Source organism: Protopterus annectens, chromosome 14.part0 (assembly GCF_019279795.1).
Source record: "Protopterus annectens isolate FY-2018-M chromosome 14.part0, PAN1.0, whole genome shotgun sequence".
Taxonomy (NCBI): domain Eukaryota; kingdom Metazoa; phylum Chordata; order Ceratodontiformes; family Protopteridae; genus Protopterus; species Protopterus annectens.
In genome coordinates this window covers 522,687,168-522,709,667 of record NC_056748.1, presented here as the reverse complement: position 1 = coordinate 522,709,667, position 22,500 = coordinate 522,687,168, and positions in this window count along the sequence as shown.

The following is a 22,500-nucleotide window of genomic DNA, read 5'->3' as shown; positions in this document are numbered from 1 at the left end:
TGTTCTGTGAGATTCCCTCTATTCTGCAATACTTTAACCTTTGTCTGTCCCTCTGAATAATTCTTGGTATTTCTTAACCATATCTCTCTTTCTTTTACTTGCACCTTTTTTTAAAACTCCATTTTAATATTATCCCACTCCCTAGCTATATTTTCAGAATAAGTTTCTACTTTCCCTAATAACTCCCGAATAATTTCCACTACACAGTCCTTAAATTCTTTTCTTTTTAATAGATAGGTGGGAAAGCACCAGTGTGTCTCATTGTTATTTCATTACCCTGCATTTTTATTTTAGCTATTATTGGTATATGATCTGAAATAGTTATTGGATGTGTATCAACATTTTTAATGAAATGCATGTGTTCATGTGCAATATAGGTTGTCTAGCCTAGCCTAGTTTTTGTACCTTGTGGAATAATATGTGAATTCACTATGAACTCCTACTATTGAATTCACTTCTTCCATATCAAATATTTTCATAAATTTCTTTAAAAATCTGCCCTCTTTTGTTATAGTTCCCTTCTTGGCTCCCACATACATCCTCAATGCTGCAAATCACATTCCAGTCCCCACCTATAAGTAATATTCCCTGCCTAAAGCTGCTTATTTCTCCCAGAATTTTCTTAAGCTCCATTATATAAGTTTTAAGTAGAATATAAATAGATGCCAGTGTAATATTCCTCCTATGCCAGTAGCTCCTTAGTACTAAAAATCTACCATTATTATCTTTTATTTCCTTCTATCAATATTGGAGCACCTCTCACAATTAATGTAAGTATTCCACTTTTCCTTCATCCCAGATATGTTGCTGAATTACCATTCTGAAATCCTTTCTTTATCAAATTCACATGCTTATTTCTTTTGTAGAATAGCTTTTTGCATTCTACATTTTTAACATATTTCACTACTCTTTCTTTTTTGTATATATCAATGAGACCATTTACATTTAAAGATAATATAGAAAGTGTTGTCATTATGTTAGGAAGTTATTATTCCCACCTATTACATGTAACAGCTTTTATTGTAAATATATAGGTTTAGTTTTTCTGTTACATGCATACACTAATGTTTGGCAGGTTGATTTTTTATACAGTTGTTTCTTGCCATATCCATTTGAACCTATGTCACATCTTAGAAAACACATCCCCAGAATACTCCTAAAGCCTATTAACTTAATACTAACACATACAATTGTGTACATCTTCAAATATTAAAGTTTAATCCTCCTAATAGAAACAATTGTGCAGAGTGACAGCCACACTCACAGACTTGGATTCACCTATAAGGAAGGTAATCCATGCTAAGATGTATGGTACAGCTCATGTTTCTACTTTGACTACGTGCTGTCTGGTTTTGTCTTATTTTTATTGCTCTGCCAATTAGAAAAACAATTGAATGCTTTCAAATGCTTTTAGAAAGCATTATCTTCTAGCCATTGAAAGAAAGAAGTATTCTGTTTTTCTTGCCCCTTATCAGATTATCTCCATAGAGACATAAGAGCCAGATACACAGTTGCCTCTAGTAGAAACACTAGTTAATTTTTTAGAGGAAAACTTTTTATTGTATTTAGTGTTCCTTTTTATTTATTTGCTTCCACTTAAAACTTGTGATTAGACCAAGCCAATGGCTTAATCCAGTCATTGCCCTATAATCAGTAAGAAAAAGCACATCAAATTTTCTTGTATCATGCTCTTTTGACCAGACTTTTCTTCTTTTTTACATTGCAGTGTCTACATTTCTTAAAACTGAACAAGGAGAAAGAAAAAAGAAAGAAAAAAAGGCATCTGTTTACTTTAGTATCTCTATTACACTTGAAAGTAACTGAGAAAGTTTTACTTTATTGTATGCATATTATGTCATGCATTGTAAAAATACTACTGGTAAGAACAAAATTCTTTCCTTCCACTCCCCCATCCTAAATGTTCTTCCAAACATTAATGACATGAAGTAGAGCATATGCTTTCGAGTGCCCTAAAAGTTTCACAAAGTCAAAGAAGTTTCATATTTCTAGATTTTCTTGTTCTGTTATGTTCACAAATGAAATTAATGCTTTGTAAGCCTGCATTTATTTGTCAATTTCTGAGTTGCTGATTTTCTTCCTTTTGATCTCCATCTCCCAAATCCAGTATCTGCTTCATTTCCAATGTACTCTTAGTTCTTCTTTTCAAATCTTGTGCTTTTTTCTGTCTCTCAAGCATTTTCTTCTGAAACATTGGAAAAGGTTTCACTGGCACAGTCCCTCTATGGGCTTTATTACCAGAACAAAAGAAGAATCTTCTTCTGTTTGATAGCTCACTTTTTGTTGGGTACACTTTTGAATTTCCTCCTTACCGTGTTCTGCATCAAAAAATATTTTGACCCTCCAGGAAAGAATATTCTGAAAATAGCTGGATACAGTAGCTTGAATCTCTTGCCTGTTTCTTGACATTCCCTGATTACTGGAATAGATTAGCTCCTCTTTTGCCTGAGTGTACAGTGAGTAATCATTTTCCACAAACAATCTGCCACCTCCTACTTTTAGTACTTTGTCCTTCTGCCACAATTTTATCAGAATCAACTCTTTCTGCTGGTAGGGTTGCATCTTTACTATTAAAGGCCTAAGTTTCTTTTTCATGGCCAGGTTTGGTGCATACACATGGTGTGCCCTTTCAGTTAACAACTCCTGCTGTGGAATACCAGTCCAGCTGCTTATTTGTACTTTCATAAAATTAATACAGTATGTTCCTTCCAGCTTCTCTGGTACAGCAGAAAATGTCAGGTTTTCCCTATGTGCTCTATTGCCCAATTCTATTTTTTTAAACATCTCTTCTTCAGCAGTCTCATACTCAGTCAGCCATTTCTTCATTTTGACCTCTGATTTTTGCAGTTTTATCACCTCATCTGAATATCTGTTTAAAGCTACTCCAATTTTTCCAGCCTTTTATTATTTGAGTTGCTATTCTTCATCAGTGTTTTGTTTATTTTAATCAGCTCTGAGTATATTTAATTTATTTTTCCTCTAGGTTATTGGAAGTCATGTCTTGCATCAAAGCTGGAGCTTGCACTGCATTTTGCTGAACAGCTACATAATTCTTCCCACTCAGTATTTTCTCCTCACTTTTTGTGATTTATTTTATTTTAGGTTCTCTGTATTTCCATTTTGCTGGCATCCAGGCAGTGCACTTAATAGCCATTTACTAAAATGTACCTCAAAAGACAGGTTCACTGGCTCTCTTTTCTGTTTTTTTGCACCGTGAGAGTTGAAATTAAACTATTACTCATTGTGAAGCCATCTTAGAAGTTATGTCAACAATTCATTTGACACCTCTACCCCATGTAAAATGGGAGAATGGAGGTTAATGATGATCATGATGAACTATCATTAAATTAACTCTGCAAATTCACAAAGAGTCTGAATTATATAATGGTAACAGCAGTGAGTTTTATGATGTAGTAATTTCTAGTGTGCAGGGTATGCCTGGCAAGAAGACTTGTAACCCAGAACACAAAATAATGGCTATGTGGGGCCCATCTAAGTCTCAGAATTTGTCACAGTGGAGATTTAATCCCAGAATCATGAAACACTATTACAAATCTAGGACAAGCCTCAGCAGCATGACATTTCTAAACAGAATCCTACAAAGAAGTTCATGGAAGATTCCCAATGAGCTTTTGAGCTGATGAAGTCTTTCAGAATTGTGTCACTCTGCTGCATGGCATTCCAGATATCATTCAGAATCCAAATAAATTTGATATAAAACTTCCAAAAAAACACAGGAGTCCAAAATAAATGAAGTAATAGACAGACAGATTTCAAACTCTATCATATGATTAAGAAGTATTACAAACTACTACTGTCAAAAATTAAAATTGATTTTACAGCCTCACAAGTACATCACAGTGTACTTCAAGTAACACACTGCATAATTTACTCATTTAGACTTTGAAAAGACAGACTCTGAGATCCATACTAGGGTTCTGAAAAATTAAGATGTCAGATGACTAGACCATTTTCTACAGACAGAGCTATCACATTAACCCTTCAATTTTTCCTAAGGTATGATGCTGCCAGTCTGTATGCTTAGTTATGTGTGACTATATCATTTCTCTATAGCCATAGTTTGGTAAGCCCCAACCCATGTGTGCTGTATCCTGCTGAGGTTCTGAGAGCTGTAGTTTGATCCTGAGTAATGTTCCTTGTGGTATAAAGAACAAAGGGTCTAGTATTGTTGAAGGTGTTTGGAGTAACAAACTTCATGTGGTAAGGCATTTGTCTTGTATCAGACTGAGAAGTCTCACAAGATGGTTGCTTATTTTACCAGAAAGATCTCAGCAATGGCTAGACTACTAACCATGCTCATTTGGGTGATAAACATATTGTAAAACCCAACCTGCCTCACTTCTTTTTTAACTTTTTATTGCATTTTAAATCTACATGAAATAAATTTATAATATAAAACAAACAACACATAAAACTCTAGATAGAGTCCACAACAAAAGTTTAACATTAAACAAAACCATTAAAATATTTCCAATAGGTCTCTTAAGTTTTTGCCAAGATAACTGTTTATGTGTGATATTTGATGTTCGGTTATACATAATTTGTAATTCCTTGTTGCATACACTTTTTGCCAAAGAAATGAACTCAGAAAAGGAGAGGATATTTTTACTTTTCCAGTACATTGTAATGGCTTTCCTGGCAATAGGCAGAATAGACCAAAGGAGAGGCACTTGAGTTTTTGGTATGGAGTCTGGAACTGGAACATTAAACAATATCAAAGGGTTTATAATAGTGCAATTGTTTGACCATAAAGCTTTGACAATGTTTCTAAATTCTGTCTAAAATGAGATAATCATTTGACACTCTAAAAATATATGAAACCAATTTGCCTCTAAACTTTTGTCATATCTTCAACATTTTAAATTTTCTTTCTTATAAATGAAAACTACTTTATGTAGTACTAGAAAACTACTATGCAAAAACTTCCAAGTAAAACTTCTCCAATAGAGTGAGGAGGTGGTGTTACTTATGGCTGTCATGTATAATTTTTTATTAGCTTCTGAGAAAGTTTTATTAAGATGAATCAAAAAATACAAATTGTGTTCTTAAAAATCCTATAATTTTTTATAAATAACATTTATTTTTGATCCCATCACTACTGATTTTAAAAAAGAAATCCAACATTTTTGGTATAGGTTTAGAATTCATATTAAAATATGTATATATTATTATTAATACATTCCCTTAAAAAATTGTATATTTAACCAGTTATTTTATTTTTACTGTATGCAGCCAAATGCTGATCAGCTGTACATATTTTATTTCCATCTAAGAATTGAAACCAAAATTTTAAATTATTTTCTTCAAGATCCACTATTTTGCTTATTTTAAAGGAATCCAAAAAGCCATTAGTATAGGCTATAGCAAACATCAGAGTTAATAAATATTTGACCAAATAATTACTATCCATCACTTTCTTAAACATATTCAGAATATAGTTAATACAAGGTGAACAAACAGATAAACTTGTGGAATCCATTCAATATTGTAAAACCCAATAAGTTTTGCTAATGACTGAGGAAAATTTTGATTCATTTCAGGAATAATATTTGAAATTAAAATTATTTCATGTAATAGTTTCCAATTTGAAGTATAAGAAGGATTTTAGCCAATGACTCACTACATCTAAAATAGTATATTTAGCACATAATTCAATATTAGGAAACCCAATCCCATTCTCTTACCAACCTTTTACATGCCAATAAAAAGCTATTCCTGGTTTTTGGGCATACCATAAAAACTTAAGTAATATAGAATTTAACTGCTTAATAGATTTAAGAGGGAAGAAGCAATGATTGAATAAGAAATACAATTCTTGGCAAAATTATAATTTTTATCAGCATAAGTCTATCCTCAATTGAAAAAAAATTCCAATCATCAGTTAATTTTAATAATGTATTAATTAAAATGTTATAATTTATAAATATCGATTCTTTCCAACTAGGCTTTATAATGATCCCCAAGTATTTATGTTGCCGATTTTCCCAAATAAATTCCTTATTATTCTTTAAAGGGGACTTAATTCTTTTATTAATCAAGAAAGTTTATGTTTTATTATAATTGAATTTTAGACATGAAACCTTTTAAAAGTATTTTATTGAATTAATAATATGCTCTAGTGAAGAATCAATATTACCACTTGTTAATAAAATGTCATCTATGAAAGTTGAATTTTAGAGCTATACTTATCATTAATAGAAAACCCTCTATTTTTATATTATTTTTGATAAAAATAGCAAAGGGCTCTATTGACAAAGCAAACAATAAAGGTGATAATGGGCATCCATGTTTTGTTCCTTTTAGTGTTTTGAAAGAACAAGATAGACATGATCCAATTTTAACAAAAGAAAGTATTATTATATAACTTCATTATTAACTCTATAAAAATCTAAGGAAAAGTTACATTCTTTAAGCAATTTATGTAAGTATATCCAATTTATCAAATCAAAAGCTTTATCAACATCTAGGCTTACTATTGAGAGTTCTTTTTTATTCTTATTGGCAACTTCTATCAAAGATAAAAGACTAATGATGTTATCCTGTACTTTCCTATTTAAGATAAAACCAGTTTTATCATCCTCAGTTGGATTGGACATTATATGATTCAATCTTTTTGTCAATATGGACATAAAAATTATAATCAACATTTAAAAAAAGACATGGGGTGATATTATACTCATAACTTAGGATACTTTTCTTACTTTAAGATAAAAGATATCATTGAGAATTTCCAAGAAGGAGGAATACTCAATATATTTCAAATATCATCAAATGTATTTAATACAACCCTTAAAATATTATCAGGAAATATTTTATATAACTCCAGAATTATCCCATCTAGACCAGGGGCTTTATTATTTTTTAAATCCTTAATCTGTTCCTTCAGCTCCCTGAAGGAAATTAATTTATCTAAATAAGCATTTTGTTCTTTTGTTAGTTTATATTTTATTTTTCCCTTCAAAAAAACTATCAGTTAGGTCACTGTAATCCAGAGCTGATATACTATTATTCATTGCTCCATAATTTTCCCAAAGGCTTCTAATATGTCTCTTAAATCTATAGCTTTTTAGGTTTATGATTTAATTTATGTGACCTCTTTAATATGATTTATATTATGTATTTTTGATCTAATGGCTAATGTAAATTTTGGGGATTAACAGAGTATGATTGTAATTTAAGCTTTTCCATATTTATTGAGACTTTATGATTTAATATTTGTATGCATTTCCCATTCATTGCCTAAAATTCTGAATTATTTTCATCATGGGGTTTTAAGTTTAACTTTAAACTAATAATTTTTGACTGTAGAAGAATTAATTCATCGTTCCATTCTTTTTTATAAAGAAACCAGCTGTTAACCCTACCATATAAATAGGCTTTTAATGTGTCCCATAAAATAAAGTCTGTTACCTCTCCATTGATTAAAATCCATAAACAAGTCTATTTCCTTTTAAAAGCACTATTTAAATCCTTTAATTCTTATTATATAACATGGAATTCTTTGCCAATAAACTAAATCATTTGATTTTAAAATGAAATTAAAAGTAATGGCATTAGGATCAGACAATGGACATGAGATTATTGATACTTTGTCAGTTTTAGAATATAGTCCATTAGATATAAAATCATTATCTATATTTGTTTGAGTACCAGATCTGTAAGAATAATGAATATAATTAAGGGTGTTTGCCAGTTTTAATTAATGAATATCTCTTAAATTCAAATTCATTTTATTGGTGAAATAGTTTAATTGTTTTGCAGTTGCTGAAATTTTGATTTTTCTACATTTAGTAGTATCACTTTCTGATGATATGCAGTTAAACTCACTGCCAATAATATTTCTCCTTTCACATGTAAGGTTATGATGTCTGTATATTTTTCACCATTTTAGAACCAATTCCCAGAATCCAATAAACATTTACAAATGTATAAAGTTTATTGATCTCAAGAACTACCAGATTCATCATACCACAGTTATCAGAGTAGAAGTCAACTATTTTATGCATAGTCAAAGATTTCTTACAAAGGGTGAAGGCTGCCAGCCCAGTTAGCTGAAATTTTGTAAATAATGCTATGTCATTTGTGAATAGTGATATGATTTGTATATTTGTCTTATAAATGTAAGAAAACTATATATTATGTGTATATTAAACCACTGGTGCAGAAGTGTGTGTTGGACTGTATGTTCTGTACTGAGCTTCAAAATTTAACCACAGTGTACCCTGCTGGAAAAGAGCAGAAATGTATATAAACTATATACCTGTGCAAATGTATGTTTTCATGGTAGAAGTTGGAACATACAGAGTTAACTTCCAAAACTCTAAGAAAATAAGTTGCAATTGTTTACAACTGTGCTATAAAGTTAGTTAAAGCAAACACCCAGGATGCCTAGAGCTACACGTTTTTTCTATTGTCTGGAAACAGAAATAATTACAGGTTTCAACGGTAAAAGCATTTAACTGTTTTATGACTTCAAGTTCTGGGCAAACTTCTGAGAGATAAGTATTTTTGACACAGAGGTGCTAAATGTTAAGTTTCTGTTAGCCTGGGAACTGAAGGCAGAAGTGACAAAGAATGATGCAATCAGAGATAACCCAGTAGAAATGCTTGATAGTAATTTAAGAACTATGTCAGAGAGCGAGTCTGTGCATTTTGTATTTGTCTTTGGATCTGACAACATCCTCTCATCAATACTTGTCTTGCTCTGTAAGTAAGTCATTTAGGGCATAGTACCTCTTAGATATAGATAGAAATACAGTAAAGATTAGTTTAGATGTTTTTTGTATTTATTTGAGACTGTCCTGCAATTTTTTTAAAGTATGTCCTGTGATTCTGAACTCTGTTGTCACTGTGTTGAGTTATTGTGTATTGTTTTGTCCTTTTATTATTTATTATTAAACATATTTAAACCTTTTAATTGTGGCTGGTTTGTTTAGAGATATTTAAGCTCTTAGAGTACTTGCATATGTATTTGGTAACACTGTACAGGCCACTCTTAAATAGCCTTGCAAGTCTTGTACACACTTACCATTTGGATAATAGTAACATTGCACAGTAGAATTGATCACCCTTTGGGAGGGGCCTCATAGTAGCTGATAAGAGTGGTTGGTGTCAGCTGGTACTACCTTATAGTCTGGGCAGAAGGGGGCATAGCTAGTGAACTTGTGCCAGCCTATCCCCAGGAGTGTTTGTGTGTTTGTATATAAATTAAATCTCAAAGTGTGTGTGTGTGTGTGTGTGTGTGTGTGTGTGTGTGTGTGTGTGTGTGTCAGCTACTTGGGCAGGGACACGAAACACTGGTTGGACAGAGAGGGTGCTGGAGGTTTTGGCTTGACCACTTGGCTGAGATCTTAACCCTATAGCTGTGCCAGTGGGGAGTCTTATTGGGGATCTGGAAAGAGAGGGAGAAACCAGCCCCAGATGGACTGTCATCTCTGTGTGCTCTTAAGGAAATTATTCTTTACTGTGTGTGTACTTGTCATCCTGCCAATGTGCACGTCCCTCACTGGTGCTAGTGGTGAGGATTGAGTCTCCTTGATTACTGGGTTGGTGCAGGGGCGTCACACAAAGTATAATAGTGCCTCTCCTTTTAGAACTATAATGTGAGTCCACAAGAACTGAATACTCTTTAAATATCAAAGTATATAAATCTTTTTTCAATACATCTGTTCCTTGCAGAAGACTATGTTGACTTTATTAATTTAGGATATTTAATTACGCTATCTCTCTTCATGGGATTATTAAGATCATTAATATTCAATAAAATACATTTATACAATGACATTTTCAAAATATAACAGTTCTAGAAAAGTTAAATAACGGTTTTAAAACAAAAAATTAAAATCAATTTTGAAATGCTTTATGTAGAGAATCACTCTCAATCATTGTCCCTGATATTACCCAATCCTTACTAATGCTACTTCCTCTAAGAATTAACTATTTATTGAAATATATTAGAATATATAGCTTTCTCCTACTATCAGTTTTGCAGTACTTAGTTTCAAGCTTCATTATGATATTTAAAATCATATAATATGATTTTAACAATAGTCACATTTTTGATAATAAATTTAAACAAAATAAATCTCCAAATAAAAATAAATACAATTTTAAGAATAATATTAACTATTAAATAAATAAGCATACTTTATTTCACTACAAAAGTAACTTTAAAGCTCTTCTTTTGTATTATATATGTTATCATTTAACTCACTTGAGTTTCAAAGACAATTTATATTTTAAATATTAAAATCCAACCAAGAATACCTGAATTAAATTAAATTATATTCCTAATTATATTCCACATATCAGTTCATTACCAGATATTTTGTCATATCCATCTATGCAAATGTTCATGTGTGATACTACTATGATCATAATATACATAGAGTTTCTTTAAACTAAATGAAACACTGCAAAAAGGTCCTGTGCAGCCATTTAAATATAAACAGTTAGAGATTAGTGTATCAATACTTTTTCACAAACTGATGTACCAAACTAAATGTATATTTCCTTATTGATGACACTGTCCTAATATAATGCAAGGAGGTGTAAAATTACCATAGAAGTATTATATAAATCTAAGTCACCATTACATCTATCCTGTATACTTTTAGCAGCTTAAGTGACCCACTGCCCCCATTTTAATTCAAAATCTGCTCTATTATCTATGAACCCACATTAGTGTCTCCCACCCACATACACACAAATGCTCACATTTGCTATTTGAAAATATTACTCAGTAAGTTTCCACTTCAAAAATATATACTGTATAATACAAATCAAAAAGACCAAAACCCGGCAAAAACTAAATAGTTAAAAATAATTATATATATAATATAATATAAGAAGATTACACAGCCCTTTGCAATCAGAGTAACTATTAATTACATCTGTCTGACATTTCTAAATCAGCAGCTTATGCAATATATTGCTAGATATTCAGATATCAGTAAAAAATCAATCAACATTGACCATTACAAGACTAATTAATCTATCATTTGCATAATTACTTGTATTCATTATTTGTGACTGTGAATTTCTAATTACATCACTAATAATGCCATTTATTTTAGATTTATCATTAATAAATATTAGTAGCTTTTCACTGTTAGAGTCTCAGAGATTGAATACCTTCCAGAATGAGTGTATCTATCTATGAATAAAAATAATTAGCCTTTATGAACTGCAGTATTTCCATGTGTATCTGCACTAGTAAAAGAGGAATCTCTGAGAAATAAATCAATGAACTGTATTTTACTTATAGACAATTTATACACTTCACTAACAATTACATCCTGTTAAAAGAATATTTCCTATTGGAAGATGTAACTAATACATATTAGAACTTATATTCATAATATTTTTAAAATACATTAAAGATAATTATGTTATTACTTTAATATTCTAGTTCTATAACATCTCTACTATAAATGCAATTGATAATTTATGTAAAAATTCACTTGCACTGGATGCTATAAATGTCACTGTATCAAAATAGCCCATTAAATGCGTGTGAATTTTTATAATATATGGACAACCTCACTTTTTAAAAGCAGTGGTACCACAGACATTACATTGTGAAAAATCCATACCTGGTCCGATCCACAGATGGAGCTAGTGTCAGACTATTGAGAAGTAAGGGATGCCAGCTGTATACTGTGAATATATGTAACTCTTTTGTGCATGTCCTGTTCCCTTTCTATAACTTTAATGAGTCGAAAACATCAACTGTTTTACAAATTCCCATTGCTGCTTAATAGTATAGTCCTACAGCATTCCACCCTTATAGTTTCTGGAAGTAATATTATACCTGTCATCCATATAGTCTAGCCACCAATAAAAAGGTGACACTATGTTAACTAACATGAGAAATGAAAGCTCCATCTGTAATTCAGACCTGTTGGTGTATGGAATCTAAATGTCTCTGTCACCTTTTGTAATATAAATATGGCATTGTTAGGACTAGAATCATTAATTTGTCATCATAAAATATGGCACACGCTCAGATTAGCATGAACTATGCCATACATAATGCATATTTAGTGGAGGTCAGTAATACAGCATATTTCTGACTCATATTATTTCATTATGGCATAGCTTCCCTTCTACAGCTATGAGATTCTAGCATACCATCCAAAATTTAGGTGAAATTGTTTTCCAGTATGATATCATATTAAGGAGAAGAAAAAAATACTCATTTTCAAATAATATGAATATCATTACCAAAAAAATAAAAATAAATAAATAATAATAAAAAATATCTATATCTATATATATATATATATATATATATATATATATATATATATATATATATATATATATATATATATATATATATCTGCAGCACCATCCTAATTATTTTGAAATTATGTCCAACATTTGGTTAAAATGGGTAATATTAATACATGTAAGCTTAATACTATGGTTTCTATGTACATTATGTAAAGTAATGGAGAGATGAAAAAGTAAAAAACATACATGTATCCAACAATAAAATATGCATCACTATAATAAGAAAAGAAGCCAGTATTCAACTATTTTAAAAAAGTGATACTTTAAATTTTTAAATTGTGAGGGCTTACATAAACAATATACTATTATTTCTTTAGCTTTTCTTCCTCATTTTTTAATCTGTTTTTTTACTAGCGAGTAGCACATGGAGAAGATAAATATCCATGCACCAAAAAGAAATATAACTGGATCCCTGACTGCAATGTATTATTGACATGGATACCAAGATTTGCCACAAACTTCACTTGCAAAGTGAATTTCCTGGCATTCATGTTTGAACACACAACATGCCAACTACAATCGGTCAGCCAATCATAATCCTCTATGTCAAAGCTTAATTATGATGAATAGCTAATTTAAATGCAGTATCAATAATCTCTGTTGCATTAAGTACAATAACATTTGACCACATACTGCTTGTCATTGTTAGCTTGCATTAAATATTTGTTCACTGTGTGGGCTTTTCGGTCTTTTTATAATATACAGTATACTGAATACATATCCATTTTAACCTTACTGTTTTTGTTCCATAAGATATGTTATGAGCAGTATTATTATATGCATGTCCCTTTCCTTTTAGCATCTTCGATCCATGAAGAGTGTCAATGAATCAAAATTATTGTCTCATGACATCCCTCAGTTCAATGGAATAACTAGTGATTTATTACCAGGTGTGAAACTTCCTGCTGCAGATTATACTGTAATTATGTACTTTATGTACTCATTTCTCTGTTCTAACATTCCATCCATTATGTTTACTGAATGTTTAAAGTTGAACTTGTTTTTTTTTTTTTCAAAAAAACTTTATTTGATTTTTAATTTAATAGCTGACATGAAAAAACAAAGACAAGACATACAGGTAGATCATATTAATGCAGGTGTAAAAATGATATTGTACTTCTCACAGAAATCAAAAATAAAGAACTATAGTACACTTATTTACACCAGTGTCAGTCAATGAATTGCATTATAGAAAAGAAAAGGAACAAATATATGTCAGCTTAGCATGAAATGATAAATGGAAAAAAATAAAATAAAAAGTAAAAAATGAAGGAAAAAAAAGGGTAGGCATATTGGTGTTTGTTTTAAAGAAAAAACAATTTAATGGGGAGATCATAGTAGTTATTGGAAAGATATAAAATTAAACAGTTTCACCCGGATTTCTAATAAGTAAGATTGTTTATTACTATTATATATCACAAGTTTGTAAGTTAAAAGATGCATTGTAGCCATTTGCTTAAAACCACTCCATGAAATTGCAAGTCAAAGTTCACAGTTCAACTTGTACTTCCTGTTATTTCCGTGCACTCACAGAAATTCAACAGCCCTTTTTCCTGTAAAATACAGCTCACAACTTTTCCCAGTATGAAAGGAGAAGGTATGGAGTAAAAAAACAACATTCTAGCAGGAAATGTTAATTGCATAAGTTTTTTTGAAAGCTATAAAAGGCTTGTGACTGCTACTGGTCAGCTGAAACTTATTTGAGAAGCAACAGCATTTAACAGATAATTAATGCACACTGTCAATATATATGAACAAACAAACCAGACAGCAAGCATTTAACTGTATATCAACACTCATCCCTCTCCTGATCTCAACAAAATATCCATGCAAATAAACATCACTGCCATGCAATTACAAGTTACACACCATCACTATATATAACATATATACATTGATTTTAAGTTTAGACTATGATAAAGAGATGCTAATCAGTATAAACATGTCCCCTAAATTAAAATGCAATACTATATTAAGGAACAGTATATTAAAACAATGTTTATGTAACAGAATGTAATGATACAAAAAAGATTTAAAGTGTAACATATTACTATGAATTACTTAAAACCCAAATGACATACCTTTAATCTAATCTATTAGTATAATATGATAAATTATTACTATGTATATTGTTATTTAATGTATTTAAAAGAATAAAAAAGATTTAACTTGGAAATGTGATAATCTTCAGTAGTTATTAATGCATTGTTTCAGAAGTGTAATACAACAAGAACATGTAAAAAATGAACAGAAACAAAAACTTCCATTGCTTTTCTTTAATTTTTTTTTCTTTAGTTGCCCATCCAATCTTTACTGCTTGTCTTTTTAAACTTATTAGTGACCAATCCATATCTTATGTTTTGTCTAAAAGTTTATTTTTCTGTGCAACGTCTAGAGCTTCATCAAGTGTGTTAAATAACCTCTGACCTTCAGAGAGGTAATCCTAGTTCTTGCAGGGAAGATAAGTTGTGCCTTGATGCTTGATGCCTTTAGATTTTAAATTAATGGAACACAAGCTTTTCTTTTAGAAATCACTGAACAGTTATACTCTTTGTCAAATCTAATACTTCTTCTTCTGTTTATAGTTATGGGAGAGATAGACCAGGCTATTTTTAATACCAAGTCCTTATCCTGTGTAGAGAGAAATTTAACAATTATAGATTTTGGTGCAGATGGATTTTTTTTTGTTGAAGAAGTATTTGAAAGAGACCTATGAGCTCTCTCTATTCCAAATGAAAGTGGTTCAGGCAGATTTAAAGTTTTTGTTAACCAAGCATTCACAAAATATATATACTGTGTCCAATAATCCATTAAATATTGATATCCTCTTTTTGGTTTGGGGGTTTCAACTACTTTACATAAAGTTATAGTTACCCTAGTCTTCAAAAAACATCATTGGACATTAATTATTGTTAACTTCTGCCCTATCTCAAATGTTCCTTTTTTGGCTGAGGCTGTAGAGAAGTTTCATATGCTTAGCTCGATTCTTGTTGCACAGGCAATGGAGATATGGGCCCATATCAATATGTCTTTCACTTTCCCCACAGCATTGAGACCATTCTTATTAGAGTGGTGAATAATCTCCTGATGGCCAGAGACCTGCAATATTACTCTATGCTGGTCCTGTTGGATCTATTCACTGCATTTGTCACTATGGATCATGACATCCTAATTAGGATCCCATTGCATTTTATCCTCTACTGTCTGGCAATGGTTTGCATTCTACATCTCTGTCTCCAGCCATACAAAGAAAGTGCTGTTTGGACTAGTCTTTCAACTCACATCTTGTGGAATGTAGAGTACCACAAAGTTTTATTCTGGGCCATCTCTTTTTGCTGGTGTTTGCACTGCCATTTGGGAACTTTATCAGAGGAACAGATCTGAAATATCCCTGTTATGCGAAGGACACATAGCTCTACCTCTCTTTTTTTCAGGACAAAATGGCAAAAGTATTTATTCTCTTACTGATGAATTGGAGGACATTCAGAAATAATCATTCACCAATTGGTTAAAACGTAGCACTTCCAAAACCAGGGCTGCAGTGGTTCCTGCTACTCTGAAAGATTCTTTTATTTTCCCACTCCCATCTTTAGTCTTTCGCAGTGGCAAAATATTTGAGTTTGTTATTAAAGTAACTGATCTGGGTGTAATCTAAACAACTGGCTGATAATCAGGGATTATGTTTTGTCTGTGTTTAAATTATCCTGTTCCCATCTTTGGAATATTTCCATGAAAAAGCACCTAATAACCTTAAGGAGATCTGTCTGTAGCTGTCCATGCTGGATCTCATCCCACTTCAACTATTGTAATATCCTTTACCTGGGAATGCCTCATACTGTGACTGAATTCCTGCTACTATTACTACTAGTAATCTAATACTTTTTCTTCTGTTTATAGTTACTGGAGAGTTGGACCAGACTGTTTTTAATACCAAGTCGTGTGTACAGAGAAATTTAACAATTATAGATTTCGGTGTAGATGAATTTTTTTGTTGAAGAAGCATTTGAAAGAGACCTTTGAGCTCTCTCTATTCCAAATAAAAGTTGTTCAGGGAGATTTAAAGTTTTTGGTAGCCAAGCATTCAAAAAATGCATCATATTGTTATCTTCTTGTTTCTCTGGTACATCTCAAATTTTGATATTGTTTCTCCTGGACCTACTTTCCAGATCTTCTATTTTCTCTAAGAGAGAAGTATTTTTTTTTACAAGATTTTCCACTTGAGTTTCTTTTCAGTCAGCCTTCCATTCATATCAGTTACTGCTTCTTCTATAGATGAAATTTGATCTGAATGCTTATTAATAATTTCATTAAGTAGGTCAAGTTGTTTTTATTGTCTTATTTTATAGTGTCCATTTTACTCTCCAACTTTTCTATTTTAACTGATATATCTTGAATACTGATAATTAGTGACTGCAATTCTTTCTTCATCACACTTTTTGAGGAAAGCTTTAGAGTGACACATAACTGAAGATAACTGAAAAATGACTTTGGACAGGAAAAACCCTAGATAAAATCCCAAAAGGCTAATTTTTGCCTTGATTCCAACAAAAAGTTGTCTGTTGTTGGATAAAATATTTAAAGAGGCATTTTCTTAGTTAAAAATTAATTATTCCTGTTAGAAAAACAGAAAAGAGGGAGAGCAAAGTTTTTATGCTGCTAACTGCTTGGCATCCTGGCCACACCCCCACCTCACTTCTTGATATATCTTATCCTTTCACTAGTCTGAGATTGGTTTTCAGTTTCTTGCTGATGAGGTTGTCACTATAATATCTGATTTTATTATTTCAGACTCCACAGGCACTTCCCTAATCACTCTTAGAGCTGCTTCTCCTTCTTCTTGATTGGTGATTGCTACTCCCATTTATGATGAGTTCCAGACTGTAATTTCAAACATCTGCTCCATAACTTACAAGTCAGATCCTTGCTTATCTATGCTAGTTAATGCAAGTCTATATATACTATGTCCAAATATCCATCAAATATTGATATCCTCTTTTTGGTTTGGGGTTTCAACTAGTTTAAATAAAGTTACAGTTATCCTAGTCTTCAAAAAACATCATTGGACCTTAGTATTATTTTTAATCCCTATCTCAAATGTTCTTTTTTTGGCTGAGGCTGTAGAGAAGTTACCCATGGTTAGCTTAATTCGTGTTGTACAGGCAATGAAGATATGGGCCCATATCAATATAGCTTTCACTTTCCCCACAGCATTGAGACCATTCTTATCAGAGTGGTGAATAATCTCCTGATGACTAGAGACCTGCAATGTTACTCTATTCTGGTCCTGTTGGAACTATTCGCAGCATTTGGCAATATTGATCATGACATCCTAATTAGGATCCCATTGTATTTTATCCTCAACTGTCTGTCAATGGTTTGCACTCTACATCTCTGTCTCCAGCCATACAAAGAAAGTGCTCTTAGGACTAGTGTTTCAACTCACATCTTGTGGAATGTAGAGTACCACAAAGTTTTATTCTGGGCCTTTTCTTTTTCCTGGTGTTTGCACTCCCATTTGGGAACTTCATCAAAGGAAGAGATCTGAAATATCCCTGTTATGCGAAGAACGCCTAGTTCAACCACTCCTTTTCTTAGGACAGAATGGCAAAAGCATTTATTCTCTTACTGATGAATTGGGGGTTATTCAGAAATAATCATTTATCAGTTGGTTGAAACTTAGCACTTCCAATACCAGGGCTGCAGTGGTTCCTGCTACTCTGAAAGATTCCTTTATTTTCCAACTCCCATCTTTAGTCTTTTACAGTGCCAAACGATTTGAGATTGTTATTAAAGTAACTGATCTGGCTGTAATCTAAACAACTGGCTGACATTCTGGGATTATGTCTTGCCTGTGGTTAAATTATCTTGTTCCCATTTTTGAAATATTTCCATGAAGGAGCACCTAATAACCTTAAGGAGATCTGTCTGTAGCTGTCCATGCTGGATCTCATCCCACTTCAACTATTGTAGTACCCTTTACCTGGGAATGCCTCATACTGAGACTGAATTCTTGCAGCTTGCACAAAACGTTGGGGTCAGGATACTAGCTAGTATATTATGTTACAACATACTTTTTAAAATGTTGGTGTTGGTCGATCTGTTCTTACATAACCTGAGTACTGAGGCATCTTATTGTCCTGTACTTTACTTACCCCATACCACTGCCATGCGATTACAAGTTACACACCATCACTATATATAACATATATACATTGATTTCATGTTTAGACTATGATAAAGAGACGCTTATTGGTATAAACATGTTCCCTAAAGTAAAATGCAATAATACATTAAGGAACATTATATTAAAATGATGTTTATATAGACTGTGGTGGTGGTGCTATGGTAGCGTTGTCGCCTTACAGTAAGACGTTGTCCTGTTCGATTCTCAGCTAAAGCATCTTCTGTGTGGAGACATGCGTGAATGGGTGTACCTTCATTGAAGGTTGTAAGTCAGATCTGGCAACTCAGCACGTAAAAATCTACTGCCAATCATTAGCAGACCGGAGTTCCGCTGTGGCGACCCCTAACCGGGAAAAGCTGAAAGACAGAACAACATATTAAAATGATATTTATGTAACAGAATGTAATAATGCAAAAAAAAAAAGATTTAAAGTGTAACATATTACTATTAATTACTTAAAAAACAAATGATGTACCTTTAATCTAATCTATTAGTATAATATGATAAACTATTACTATATATATATATATATATATATATATATATATATATATATATATATATATAGTTATTTAATGTAATTAAAATAATAAAAAATAATTACTTTGGAAGTGTGATAGTCTTCAGTAGTTATTAATGCATTGTTTCAGAACTGTAGTACAACAAGAACATATAAAAATGAACAGAGAGAAAAAAAATTCATTACTTTTCTTTAAATTTTTTACAATTTTTTTAGTTGCACATCCATTCTTTAATGCTTGTCTTTTAAAACTTTTTAGTGACCATTCCATATCCTCTGTGTTGTCTAAAAGCTTACTTTTCTGTGCAATGTCTAGACCTTCATCAAGTGTGTTATATAACTTCTGACCTTCAGAAAGGAAAATCCTAATTCTTCCAGGGAAGATAAATTGTGCCCTGATGCATGATGTCTTTAGATTTTAAATTAATGGAACACAGGCTTTTTTTTTAGAAATCACTGTAGAGGTATAATCATTGTCAAATCTAATACATTTTCTTCTGTTTATAGGTATTGGAAAGTTTGATCAGGCTGTTTTTAATACCAAGTCATTATCCTGTGTAGAGAGAAATTTAACAATTATAGATTTCGGTGTAGATTAATTTTTTGTTGAAGAAGCATTTGAAAGAGACCTATGAGCTCTCTCTATTTCAAATGAAAATGGTTCAGGCATATTTAAAGTTTTTGGTAACCAAGCATTCAAAAATGTATCATATTGTTACATTCTTCTTTCTTTGGTACACCTTAAATTTATATTGTTTCTCCTGGACCTACTTTCCAGATTTTCTATTTTCTCTAAGAGAGACGTATTTTCTTTTACAAGATTTTCCACTTGAGTTTCATTTTCAGTCAGCCTTCCATCCATATCAGTTACTGCTTCTTCTATAGATAAAATTTCATCTGCATACTTCTTAATAATTTCATTAAGTAGGTTAAGTTGTTTTTTATTGTCTTATTTTATAGTGTCTATTTTACTCTCCAACTTGTCTATTTTAACTGATATATCTTGAATACTGACAATTAGTGACTGCAATTCTTTCTTCATCACACTTTTTGAGGAAAGCTTTAACTGAAGATAATGGAAAAATGACTTCCGACAGGAAAAACCCTTATGCTGCTAACTGCTTGGTATCTTGGCCACAACCCCCACCTCACTTCTTGATAGACCTTATCCTTTCCCTAGTGTGAGATAAGCTCTCAGTTTCTTGCCGATAAGGTTGTCACTATAATCTTTCATTCAGCTATTAATTATGATTAAATTTTTAATCGAACAGCAGCCCTAATATGTATAAATACAAAAGGAAATGGTTGAATAAGAATGAAAGACAAAATCCATATTGGTTCTATGGAAGCAAAATGCATGCATTACAAGACAAATTGCCAAGATAATACAATTTATACTGTGGAACAGTGGTACATATTATTTCTTAACCAGGTAAACCCAATTGGACATAAGCACCCTTTCTAAAGGGCAACCCAAGAACATTGATTGTTTAATTGACTTGCTCAAAATTATATATAGGCCAATAAAGGCTGAGAGACTCAAACCCTGGACTACAGTAAACAAGCCCTTTAAAAAAAAACTCATCATCATATAGGAAAACTCCACATTAGAACTAAAAAAAACATGTTTTTTTTTTCTTTTTGGAACTAATTTAATGCCTCAAAATCACTCCAAGTGCTTCTTTTACAATTTTAATGTGTTTCCCACAAAATGGTGGATGATGGGGCCTGCCTTGGTAATGCAATCTTGTTTTTTTGCTTTCATTCCTTCTTCCCAGAATACATTTCATGTCCTCTTTATATGAGTCAAGCTAGACATAAAGAAGTGGTGTTGTTTTGTCATGGCATTAAGATAGAATGGCAGGACTCTGAAACACTGTCATCTAACACACCTTCTGTAACAGAGCTACTTCAATGTTTTCCTGACTGGGCCCCATTTATGTGTCTGTCAGGGCTTGCTCTATGCCATAAATAGTTGTTAGCTACTTCAAGCAAAAGAAAGTAGGTAAATAGCATGTTTTTATAAAGGAATTGTTTGTAGTTCTAAAAGAATTGACAGACCTTCCCCCCACACTCCCATGTTGAGGTGTGAAAACTCTGACTGCAGTAAATGATACTTGCTGTATCATGCACTGGTGACAAGTAGTACTTGAAAGTAGTCTAAAGTCTGTCTTCTAATTCCCAATGTCTTTGGTGTAAGTTTTTTTTTCTCTGTCTCATTAATGATGCAGAATTAAAATGTACTTTATTAGTTCCTTAATTATTTCTATCACGTTCACCCCGCCCCCCCCCCCCCATTTGGGATGAGCTGTATAAATCGGCAATGATTAATCTGTCATTTTCTTAATAATGTATGATAAGTAGTCTGTATAATTTAAAACTATATCAGACATATTTACTTGAAGCTTGTCTGCAGAAGGTACTGCATGTCTGCTGAATTCCTGTCAATATTAAACAATACTTTAAGTGCCAACTCTGTGGTTCAGGATGGCTGGGCTGTGAAAAGCTTTCCAGAAACACACAGTCTGGTAGCAAGCCCCTGATTCACTGGACCTGGCTGGCGGGAATGTCATCCTCTGACTGAGGTTGGTTCAGCTACCTTGAGAAAAGGAAGGTGCCTTAGTCTGCCATGTTGGTGGTGGAGGGCAACTGCCACTGAAGCAGGGGATCAGCCTGTAATGGGTACTACAGCCTGCTAAAGGGCGCTTTGTATTTTAACTGGGATGATGTCAGTGAAATAACCCAACCCAATGGGCTTAACAATGCAGGCAAACCACAGCAGTGTACCCCCTCACCTGTGATAGAGAAGGGAACAGGAGCTTACAAAAAAAATCAAATCTCCTGACCCTACAGAAGCACAGCACACACTGGGCTCCTCTCATTTTAGTTGTCCTTCAATGCTGGGGTAAACAGCAGCAAGGGGATCTACAGAGGGTAAATGCCTGATAATCACAGCAGAAATAGGCCAAAGGGGAAAACCTAAAAAATGAAAGTCTTTATTCAAATCAATGTTATGATGCCAGGCAATATGAAATCAACACAACTGACTACACCGATGCTCTCCTACAGAAAATGATGTATACCTTTCTGGGTTTTTTTGGTTCAAATGTATACATGTTCTAATAATGGCAGACATATTTCAAAACTATTTTTGCAACAAATATTAGTAAATGTCACCTGACCTTGTTTGTTTACTTACTGCTGTCATATGGCATAGGAAGTTATGAATGCATAAACCACTCTGCCTTTTTTTAAGTATAATGAGTTACCAAAATGGCACAATAGTAAAGACTTGGATAAAGCACCAGTGGAACATTTGGAAATCATTCATGTATGCAGAAGTAGTGAAGGCTGCTCTTTCCCAGTCATATGTGACACAAAGATGTTTCTTGGCAGCTCACTGTAGTGGCATGGGTTGTTTTCCATTTAAATAGTTCCTGCTGGAGAGACAGGTATGTAC